The following is a 12000-nucleotide window of genomic DNA, read 5'->3' on the forward strand; positions in this document are numbered from 1 at the left end:
ATCCATTAGAAATCATGTGAATTACTCCTTATAGTTTTAAGCAATTTGTAGGTCCAGTCGTTGGCTTATTGATCTATCAACCTCTCTCTGTCTATCTATCTATTGAAATATCTATATCCATCTATATCGATCTATCTCTATCTGTCTAGCCATCTATCTCTCTATCGATTTAACTATCTATATTTATCTATTCATCTATCTATCTATTTATCTATTTAACTATCTAACTCTATTTATTCATCTATCTTTCAACCTTTCAGTTTATTAAACTATCTATCTTTATCTACTCATTTATCTATCAATCTAGCTATCTTTCAAACTATCTATCTCTATATATCCATCTATCTATCAATCAAACTATCTATCTATTTAACTATCTATCTCTACCTATCCATATAGCTATCTATCAAAATATCTATCTATTTAACCATATATCTCTATGATCTATCTCTATATATCCGTCTATGTATCTATCAAACTATCTATCTCTATCTATCCATATATCTATCTATCAAAATATCTATCTATTTAACTATATCTCTCTATGTACTCATCTATCTATCTATCTATGAAACTATCTATCTCTATCTATCCATCTATCTACCTATCTAACTATCTATCTCTATCTACTCATTTATCTATCTATCTATCTTTCAAACTATCTATCTCTATCTATCCATATATCTATCTATCAAAATATCTATCTATTTAACCATATTTCTCTATCTATCCATATATCTATCTATTAAACTACCTATCTCTATCTATCCATCTATCTATCTATTTAACTATCTATCTCTATCTACTCATTCATCTATCAATCTATCTATCTTTCAAACTATCTATCTTTCAAACTATCTATCTCTATATATCTATCAATCTATCTATCAAACTATCTATCTCTATCTAATCATCTATTTATCTATCTATCTATCTACCTACATAACTATATCTATCGTTACATAGATATATAAGAGTTTAAGAATTTTGTGGAGAGGGGAGGGAGTAGAGGGAGTTAGAGAGAAAGGAGGAGGAGAGAAAGGAGGAGGAGGAGGAGGAGGAGGAGGAGGAGAGAGAGAGAGAGAGAGAGAGAGAGAGAGAGAGAGTCATACAGAAAATGATAGAGGGAATGAATGAGTGAGTGAGTAGATGGATGAAGTATGGATGGATGATAAACTAAATGCAGGTGGGCGAATAAATTAATGCATTGATTGATAGATCTATTAATAACTGAATGGATAGGTAGATGAATAAATTAATGTATAAATGGATGGGTGTAATATAGGACAGTTGTATGGATGAATGAATGGATGAGTGTATAAATTGATGAAAAATAAACGGATAGATAAATTGATGGATGAATAATGGATGAATGGATGTATGAAAAAATGCACGAATTGATAGACATATGTGCGTAAGAATGAATGAATGAAGAATTAATGGATGGTTGGATACATTAATGATCAATAAATAGATAGATAAATTGATGGATTAATGAATGAATGTATGTATGACAAAAATGCATGAATTTATAGATGTATATATGTAAGAATGAATGAATGGATGGATGTTCAACAACCACATGGATGAATTAACGAACGAATGAATGAACGTATTTACTAATGAATGAATGTTTTGGTTGATGAAAATGAATGGATCGAAAAATGAAAGGATTTTTTTTCTTTCTGTCTCTAATTCACTCACTTCCTTTCTCACACCATCACCCTCTTTCTAAATCTTACCACATGTCTCTCTCTCTCTCTCTCTCTCTCTCTCTCTCTCTCTCTCTCTCTCACTTTCTACCTATCTAGCTCTTTCTCTTTGTCTCACTCTCCCTCTAACTTCACTCTCTCACGTATCCCTTTCTCCCATCTCCCATCTCTCACCTCTCACCTCCCACCTCTCACTCTCTATCTATCTATCTATCTATCTCTCTCCTCTTTTTGTGCATTATTCTTTAGTGTGCTGCTCCCTTTTTCTTCTACAGCAGCAGTCGATCCGGCGACAAGCGGAGGAAAACCTGAACAAAAGAACTATTGTAGAAAACTAGAACAAAAGGCCTCCGTTGGCACAAAAGAAAAAGTCTGAAAAAGCGACAAATAGAAGGTGGAAAGAAAAGACGAAGAAAAGTTTCTGTTTTGTAACTGCTTTAAAACACTCGAGAAAAAGGTTTTAAAGAAAAATAAATTGTCAATTACGTCATGTTCGAATTTGTTATTAAGTCGAAAAATAAGAAAAGTGAAGTAAAGCCCATGTTGATAGACATTTAGCAGAATTTGGCCCGCACTATGATTATGTTTCGATACGCTAGCTGGATCAGTTTATCAGGGCATAATTAAGCTAGGGTATTGTAAAAAAACGCATAAATTAAATTTTATTTCGTAAAATTTCGCTATCTTTTATTAACCGGGTGGGATAATTGAATTTCACCTCGGGGTGTGCACTTTTGACTCGTTTCACCGTTTCACAGTCTGGAGGGTGTGGGGGTAATTTTAATTAATTAGAGCAAAAAAAGGGGGAAAAGTTTCACAGAGGACGACGGAAATAATTATTGGCCTGGAGGAAGCTAACGAACTTGTCAACAGATTTTACATTTTTCTTCCTTCCAGTTATAAAAAAAAAGAAAACCCAGAGAGGAAAACGGTTTGTCGCTAATTGCCATTTTCCCTTTCTCAAACGGCAAAACAGTCATTTCTCCAATTTGCGGGTACGTGGGTCCGCCGCGTTTCGGTTGACGATCCGCCAGATTTGCTTTTTCAACACGTTAATATGAGGCCTTAAAACCTAACATGAAACAGAAAGAAACGACATGATCGTAATCGTGAAACCTTAAAATTGACGAAAAATTCCAGGAGTATCGACGATTTCCGTCTATGTGTGAAATGTTCATAACTGAAAAACCACCCGCTAAAGTTCTTGCCGATTTAAGAAGCCAGGAACAGGTTTCCAAAGGATAATGACATCAAATTGGACGAGGAAAAAATACGTCCTTCGAAAATTCCACCAGGTTCACTCCCTCCTATCTAGCAGGGGTGAGGGCCCTCCTCGGGCACACTGTTGAAAAATATATTTTCAAAAAACCAAAATGCTTAAAAATATCCCGACGAAAAATATGCACGGTTTTCGTCCTTACTCCAAGTTGTTTGCAATTTAGACTAAAAATGAATGAACTGGTTTTACGGTTTATTCTTATTCAGTTATTCTCTGGACTGTTTGTGACCTCGACATTGCTGAGCTCTAAAGTTATTTAGGAGTGCTGCTCAGGCTCCCCTAATAAAGAAGCTCGTTAATACATTCACAACACGTGTTTATTTCTAATTGCTCAAACGGTAAAAAAAGGAAATTAGTGATTGGAAAAATTGAACCAGTAAGAAATCAAGTTATCATTATAATCATAGATAGGGAGGAGGAAGACAGATTACATTAGAGATACAAAGCGAAAGAAAACGAAGAAAAAAAGAGTGGGAGTGAGATGAAGATAAACTAACTTAAGGAGTCATAAAAGAAGAAAGAAAGAGCAAGACAAAGAGAAAAGAGGGAGATGAAGCAGATATTCCTCACATCGTAGAATCAGTGCTGCTCACAGTGTTGCCAAAACGCGGGATTGAGAGAGAGAGTGGGAAGTAGATAAATATAGATTATCTGTGGAATCATAGAAATAGAAAGAGAGAGAGGGAGAGAGAAGAATATAGATATTTCTCACATCCTAGAAGCAGTGTTGCCAAAACGCGGGGTTGAAGAGAGAAAGAGAGAGGGGGTGAAAAAATAGATATTCCTCATATCCTAGAATCAGTGCTGCCCCCAGTGCTGCCAAAACGCGGGATTGGGAGAGAGAGTGGGAAGTAGATGAATATAGATTAACTGTGAAATCATAGAAATAGAAAGAGAGAGAGGGGGGAGAAAAGAATATAGATATTTCTCACATCCTAGAAGCAGTGTTGCCAAAACGCGGGATGAAGAGAGAAATGGTGAGGGGGTGAAAAATAGATATTCCTCATATCTTAGAATCAGTGCTGCCCCCAGTGCTGCCAAAACGCGGGATTGAGAGAGAGTGGGAAGTAGATGAATATAGATTAACTGTGGAATCATCATAGAAATAGAAAGAGAGAGAGGGAGAGAGAAGAATATAGATATTTCTCACATCCTAGAAGCAGTGTTTCCAAAACGCGGATGAAGAGAGAAAGAGAGAGGGGGGTGAAAAAAAAGATATTCCTTATATCTTAGAATCAGTGTTGCCCCCAGTGCTGCCAAAACGTGGGATAAAAAGAGAGAGAGAGAGAGAGGGAGGGAGATGAATATTGATTAATTATGGAATCATAAAAGTCGAAAGAGAGAGACGGAGATGAGGATAGATAATCCTCACAATCCTCACATCCTAGAATCAGTGCTACTCTGATTTTGACAGGCGACTGACGTTCCTTGCACAAATGTCGGTTTGGGAGGCTGAAGAAAACGTTCTTAATCCAAGTTCATATCTATTGGCATACTAAACCGTTGAAATTTTCGAACGTGGGCAGGGAAAAAATCCGAGAATTTCCATGGAACCAAAAAGTCCTAATTAACTATGGTCCTAATCTCAACTGTTTCGGAGTTATTCATCTTTCTCTAATTTCTTATGATTTCATGACCTTGCTTCAAATAAACAAGGATAATTCCAAAACTGAAAGGTTTTGGACAAATCCATTGATACCATAGAAAACCACGTTAAAATTCCAATAAGATGTGATTAATACTAAACTTATAAACGTTGATGAAATAAACGTTTTAGTAGTCAGAACATTAAAAAAAAAAATTTCAAAGTTGATAAACTTACTATGGTGATTTTAAACTACTATTTCAAACTTAGATAGCAGCATATTTCAGAAAATGTACTCCATTTATTATCCTTTTTAGTGGAGTAATTGCTTTTTTAATTACTTTTTTCAATGAAGAAATTGATGAAGCAAAGTAAAAAATCGTGGTTGACGGTAAGGTGGAGAGATTAATAATAATTAAATATACTTAAGGAAATTTTGTATGAATTTATTAAATTTTTTTAAATTTTGATTCATTAATTGATTGAATTAATTTTAATTTTTTGTTTCTTTCCACCTTACCAATCCGTCAACCACAATTTTTTACTTTGCTTCATCAATTTCTTCATCTTTGAAAAAAGTAATTAAAAAAGTAATTACTCCACTAAAAAGGATATTAAATGGAGTACGTTTTCTGAAAAATGCTGGTCTCTAAGTTTGAAGTAGTAGTTTAAAATCACCATCGTAAGTTTATCAACTTTGAAAAAAAAATTTTTTTTAATATTCTGACTACTAAAACGTTTGTTTCTCCAACGTTTAGAAGTTTAGTATTGATCACATCTTATTGGAATTTTAACGTAGTTTTCAATAGTATCAACGGATTTGTCCAAAACCTTTCCGTTTTGAAATGATCATTGTTTATTTGAGGCAAGATCGTGAAATCTTAAAAAATCAGAAAAATGAGAATAACTCCGAAACCGTTGAGATTCGTACCATAGTTAATTTGGACTTTTTGGTGCCATTTTGAATGAGGAATCTACTGGGAAAGTTTCTAACACGAGCAGCCGATCACCCTGTATATAATAAGCAATAACTCTAAAGCAAGAATGTAAAAATGCTCGGAGTTTCGATCCCTTGAGACGCAGGAATATATTAAGATGTGTCGGTTATTATAATAGCAGTAAGTTATTTCGGAGCAGCCTAAAATCCTTCATTAAACAAGGTGAAAACTGACCTAACTAGAAATATGCCTTTTTCCATGCTATAAAGCTGGACGTCGAACTATGATATGCCACTTCAAAAGTGACTGTCTAGTAGCAAAGACTCCATTTACAGTGATGTCATTTTTACTGTAGCATCATACAACCGAATACTTAAAAAACAACTAAATAATCCGGTTTTTGGAATTTTTCGACTTCTATCTCTTTTCTTGAGGGTGTGCGATATTTGCCAAGCGTGGGGTTTTGGGTTCGAATCCCGACGTAGCTCATTGGATTTCGAATACTAAATAAAAATGGCGTCCTAACCATAGGAATTACATTCTCAAGTTTGCTATGTAGCCCAATGTTTTTTTTTTCTTTTACACTTCCTCTCAAGGTAAGACATAACTTTCCAATTAAGAAAACTCTATCAGTGAAGTTGAAACGGCCTTTTGTCCCGAATTACGAAGGACTTCGATTGTTGAATCATTTATCGTAATAATTATTATTTTTAAATCGAGTTAAGAAGGGGAAAATTTTCCGTCTCATCGATATTAATTTGGGAAAACAGCCTCTTTAAAATGAAATAAAATCCTAGACGGGTTTAAAATATAAAAGACTTCCTCGATTACGAAACTTAATTGGCCATTTCGGCGTGTAATTTAGTGGGCGAAGATGGCAATTTGCACCTCGGGCCTCTTGAGACCTCTTAACATCCTAACCTCCGAAGGACGAGATTACACGGGAAAGAGGGTCGGAATTATAATGATTATAGATTTTCCTCCTTAAAAATAAAATCAGGCGAGACTGTTGCTGAAGCTACCGAAGACTCCTTGAACTTTGCCGTTTTACCGTCTGGCACGAATCAAGTCTTGTTTCAGAGGGGATCAGGATGAAGCTGTTTATTTTTTATTTAAATAATTAATTTTTTTTTAACAACCGGGCGGGAATTTTCCAATGAGCTTTATCGGAAAAACTGTTTCAACCGCAAGGTGAAATGGGCAAAGGGGTCAAGGTGACTTGGTGACTTTCACTTAGCAAGATCCGCGGGAATTTCAAGACGTATATAAATTTATGGTCTTTAAAAATTTGCTCGGAATGTCTTGAGAGTGAAGTTGTTTCCTCTTTAAAACTATGACATTCAGTGTCTATTATATTAAAGATATTTCCCATTTGTTTTATAATAGGCGATTTGTTTTTATTGGCTCCGAGTCCTTTCTGTAATGTCAAGGATTTCGCTTAATCACAAAAAATTTTCCCCCCAATTTTGCCACATTACTTCGCCAAATTTTGAAGGTTCGACTAAACACCTTCCAGGCTGATGGTTTTTTAAGTTGATTTCCTTATGTTCCCCTCGTGTCTCATTTAACACCTTGACAACTCACTTATACTAAAGTCAAATGACAAATGGCATATCTAAAGTTTTCAAAATTGTACCCCCCCCCCCCAATATCATCCCTGACTATTGAAAAACCCGGTCGGATTTATATTTGAAATTGTCTTTATTCTTCACACTTTCACATTCCACGTGGGGATGCGTAAGATTATTTGAAAGTTACACATTTCAAGGCTAGACCCGTAATCTGCCGAGCCTTTTAGAGAAGAGCTTGTCCTTTCCCCCCTCCGGGATCGTTGGGAAGCCAAATGTGTAATTTCATGCTTTTGGGATGTGAAATTAAAAAGAGAAATGACGCCTCGAAATAAAATGGCCGGATCGAAACTGATTTTAGGACTCGTTGGAAAAGAATCACCAGCAACAATGAATAAAAAAACAGTTACACCTTTGACATCAATCTATACGAGTATTCATGTGAACGCCTTATTTATATGTGAATTTGTTTCTATGTGATTGTATGTGTGCTTATGTTTCGTTGCTTCGGTTATTTGTTAGTTTAGTTTTTGTCTGATTATTTGCGTTAATTTCCTAATAGAGGTTGTGTAATGTATGTGTTTGGTTGTTTTTGTGTGTGCGTTTATTTGCGTTATATTTTTGTACGTTTATGTTCATTTTTAATGTCTTTCGTACGTGTGTGGTTGTTTATTTGTTATTTTATATATGGAGGGTCTGTTTGTGTGTATATGTATTTTTATAGGTTTAACTTTATTCGTTTGTTTGTGTTGGATTCGTAATGTTTGTTTTAGTGTTTTGGTTTGTTTAAATGTAATGTCTTTGTCAGGGCAATTTATTCCTGTTTATTTGATCGTAAATGGGAGTTTGTAGTTTGTTTTTGTTTAGATGCGTTTTTTTATTTAGTTTTTTTTATTTAGTTTGAGTAAATATATTTGTCTTCTTGTTTTTGTTTTGGTGAGTTTGTTTGTCTGCCTGTTTTCGTTTGGGTGAATATATTTATTTTTGTTTGCCTGAGTTTGTGTTTCGCTCATTTTTGTTTGCTTGGTTTTGATTTCGTGAGGTTGTTTGTATATATTGGTTAGTTCGTTTACGTCTGTATTATTTTTTGTTTGTTTTTATTCTCTGATTTGTTTTTTTCATTGGTTTGTTTATTTGAATTGGTTTGTTTGCTTTTTTAGGGGTGTTAGTTTGTTTACATGTGTATTAGTTTGTGTTTGTTTGGGTGTATTGGTTTGTTTCCGTAAATTTGTTGGTTAGTTTGTTATCATGTGTATTGTTTGTGTTTGTTTATTTGCTTGTTTTTGTTTGGGTGGATTGGTTTTTTTCCGTAAATTTGTCAGTTTGCTTTTTTGGGGGTGTTTTTTGGTCAGTTTGTTAACATGAGTATTGTTTGTGTTTGTTTGCTTAAGTATCTTTATTCACTTGCTTTTGTTTGGGTGGTTTGGTTTGTTCGCGTAAATGGTTTGTTTGCTTTTTTGGGTGTGTATTTTTGGTTAGTTTGTTTACATGTGTATTAGTTTGTGTTTTTTGCTTAAGTTTGTTTATTTGCTTGTTTTTGTTTGGGTGGATTGGTTTGTTTCCATAAATTTGTTAGTTCGCTTTTTTGGGGGTGTTTTTAGGTTAGTTTGTTTACATATGTATTGGTTTGTGTTTGTTTGCTTAAGTTTGTTTATTCGCTTGTTTTTGTTTGGGTGGACTGGTTTCTTTCCGTAAATTTGTCAGTTCGCTTTTTTGGGGGTGTTTTTTGGTTAGTTTGTTAACATGTGTATGTTTGTGTTGGTTTGCTTAAGTTTGTTTATTCGCTTGTTTTTGTTTGGGTGGTTTGGTTTGTTCCCGTAAATTGGTTTGTTTGCTTTTTTGGGGATGTATTTTTGGTTGTTTGTTTACATGTGTATTAGATTGTGTTTGTTTGCTTAAGTTTCTTTATTCACTTGTTTTTGTTTGGGTGGTTTGGTTTGTTCCCGTAAATTGGTTTGTTTGCTTTTTTGGGGGTGTATTTTTGGTTAGTTTGTTTACATGTGTATTAGTTTGTGTTTGTTTCTTAAGTTTGTTTATTTGCTTGTTTTTATTTAGGAGGATTGGTTTGTTTCCGTAAATTTGTCAGTTCGCTTTTTTGGGGGTGTTTTTTAGGTTAGTTTGTTTACATATGTATTGCTTTGTGTTTGTTTGCTTATGTTTGTTTATTCACTTGCTTTTGTTTGGGTGGTTTGGTTTGTTTCCGTAAATTTGTCAGTTCGCTTTTTTGGGGTGTTTTGTGGCTAGTTTTGTTTACATGTGTATTAGTTTGTGTTTGTTTGCTTAAGTTTGTTTATTCACTTGCTTTTGTTTGGGTGGTTTGGTTTGTTCCCGTAAATTGGTTTGTTTCCTTTTTTGGGGGTGTTTTGTGGCTAGTTTTGTTTACACATGTATTGGTTTGTATTTGTTTGCTTAGTTTGTTTATTCGCTTGTTTTTGTTTGGGTGGATTGGTTTGTTTCCGTAAATTTGTATGTTTGCTTTCAGTTAGTGGCTCCTCGATCTTGAAAGGACTTTTCATGAAGAATGGGCGTGAGTTTTTTATCCAGCAGAGACATTTCCAGACTGGTAGAATGTATGCCGAGGGGTATTCGAGATTTAATTACCGCAAGAGGAGGAAATAAACGATATTACAATGTTAATGAAAAATCTAAAATAAAATAAAAACAAATTTTATCTGTCCTTTTTTTCATTTTCCTTAGCAATTTACATTTTTTTAACTGTTTTAGACAAAGACTCAATTATTAAACCTTAAAATCGTAAAACTTGATTAATATATAAAAATATATAAAAATATATACAAATCAAGTTATATTACAAGTGGGTGGAATTTTTTTCCTGCCCTAAGCAACAATTTTAAGTCACCTTACACATGGCGTTATGTAAACCGTGAACAATGTTTTGTGTAATTTCTTCGTGAGGGATTGTTAAAGAAGTCAGACAGAAAACGGCAAAATTTATATGGGCTATTGGAAGATGAAAACATTATAATCATTGTTCATGAACAGATTTGTTCAATTTGTTGTTGTTGCGTTCAACGTAACCTCGAATTAATTCTAATGTTTTGAACAGGGTTCCAACCCGCCCGGACTTTTTTTCACCCGACCGTGTGAGGAGATTCGACCGAAACTACACACTTTCGCGTTGAAAATTCAATATTCGTTTCATGCCGAGGGGTTGATTTTGTCATCTATTCCCCATTTGGCTCAAGAGGATCATAATTGGGCCAGGAAATTAAAATGGATTGAACATGGGAAGAGGGGGCTTCGTACTGTAAAGCCCCTCTTCAAGCAGGCTACAAAAGGTTGCGTACTGGGAAATTTAAAAGGTGAAATAAACTTCGGGAAAAAACTGAATTATTTAACGTTCTTATTCGCCACCCTGCCATTTGATGGCGGAAAATCGTTGATTAGTAGATCCTCGAGAAATGTGAACCATCACAGCCCGAGGGTGTTCATAATCGACCCAGGAAATCAAATTGAACTTATAAAGATGGCGCTCGAAAACCGAAGACTTCCGTCAATAATGTTGCCAAAATCAGTTGGATTTTAGTGCCTTGATGAAATCTCATGATATGATGATACGAAAATGAGAGGCAAAAAAGTGGCCACCCTCGTGTTTTTAGTAGATATATGCAATAGTTGGTATCTAAAGAAGACCCTTCGGACCTTCTAGTGTCAAGCACCCTGGCGACATACGCCTGACTTCTTCCATCTTCCAACAATGCTATGATTCTAGCTGATTTCTGTATTAAACCATCATTCAAACAAATTTGGAACTTACGAATAGAACGTTAGAAAGTTTTACAGAAAAACCAACAAAAAAGAGATTTTGTAAAAAAAAGTGAGATAATTTATGTTTTATTCACTTCTAATCCTTTAAAACGCACCGAATATTATTGTCAGATAATCAATGGAGGATTGTCTAAGAGATAATTAAAAATATTAAAGGAGGCCATTTTGCCTATCAGTGTTGTTGAACACATTGTAACACAAAGCAATTTTTAAAAAATCAGTTTAGTTGTTAGAAAAGTCGTAGTTGTGCGTATGTTTTTAGACCATCGGTTTCTTTTCACATTTAGTTTGTGTGTATGTATAAGTGGTTTTGTATGATTGTTTATTTGTGTGTTTATGTGTTGTAGTTTATTTGAGTTAGTCCGTCGTGTGTATGTTTGTTTATGACGGTGTATTTGTTTGTTTTGAGGAGTTTGTTTGAAAGCGGGGGATTTTTGTTCGCTTGCTCTTTAGTCTGGGTGAGTTTGTTTGTTTGCCTGTTTTTGTTGTTCAGTTTGAATATTTGCTTGTCTTTGTGGGATTGTTGGTATTGGTTATTTTCTTTACGTGTTTATTAGCAGTATGTGTTTGTATTTCTTTCTCTGAGTTTGTTCCTGTGTGCTTTATTTGTTTACTTTTTTTTGGGGGGAGGGGGAGTTGAGTTTGTCAGTATTGGATAGTTGGTTTCGACGTGTACTAGGTTGTGTTTGTTTGGGTCAATTTGAGTGAGTTTATTGAGTGAGTTGTATTCGTTAGTTTGTTTACGTGGGCATTAGTATTTGTTTGTACTTGTTTCTCTGAGTTTGTTTGTTCCCGTGTGCATTTGTCTGTTTACGTGAGCTTGGGTTTGCTGTTCACACCGTGAGTTTATTTATTTGCGATAGTTTGTGTTTTTGCTTTGTTGTAGGGAGGGTTTTTTATTTGCGTGAGTTTGTGCATTTGTTTTTTTATGGAGGGGGATTTCTTTTGGAAGTTGAATTTGTCAGTACAGTTGGATAGTTTGTTTCCATGTGCATTAGGTTCGGTTTGTTCGTATTTGTTTGTTACTGTATGGGTGAGTTTATTGAGTGAGTTATATTCGTTAGTTTGTTTATGTGGGTATTAGTCTGTGTTTGGTTTTATGTTTCTATAAGTTTGTTTGTTCCTGTGT

This window comes from Cimex lectularius, unplaced genomic scaffold (assembly GCF_000648675.2).
Source record: "Cimex lectularius strain Harlan isolate CLEC.00 unplaced genomic scaffold, Clec_2.1 scaffold14, whole genome shotgun sequence".
Lineage (NCBI taxonomy): Eukaryota > Metazoa > Arthropoda > Insecta > Hemiptera > Cimicidae > Cimex > Cimex lectularius.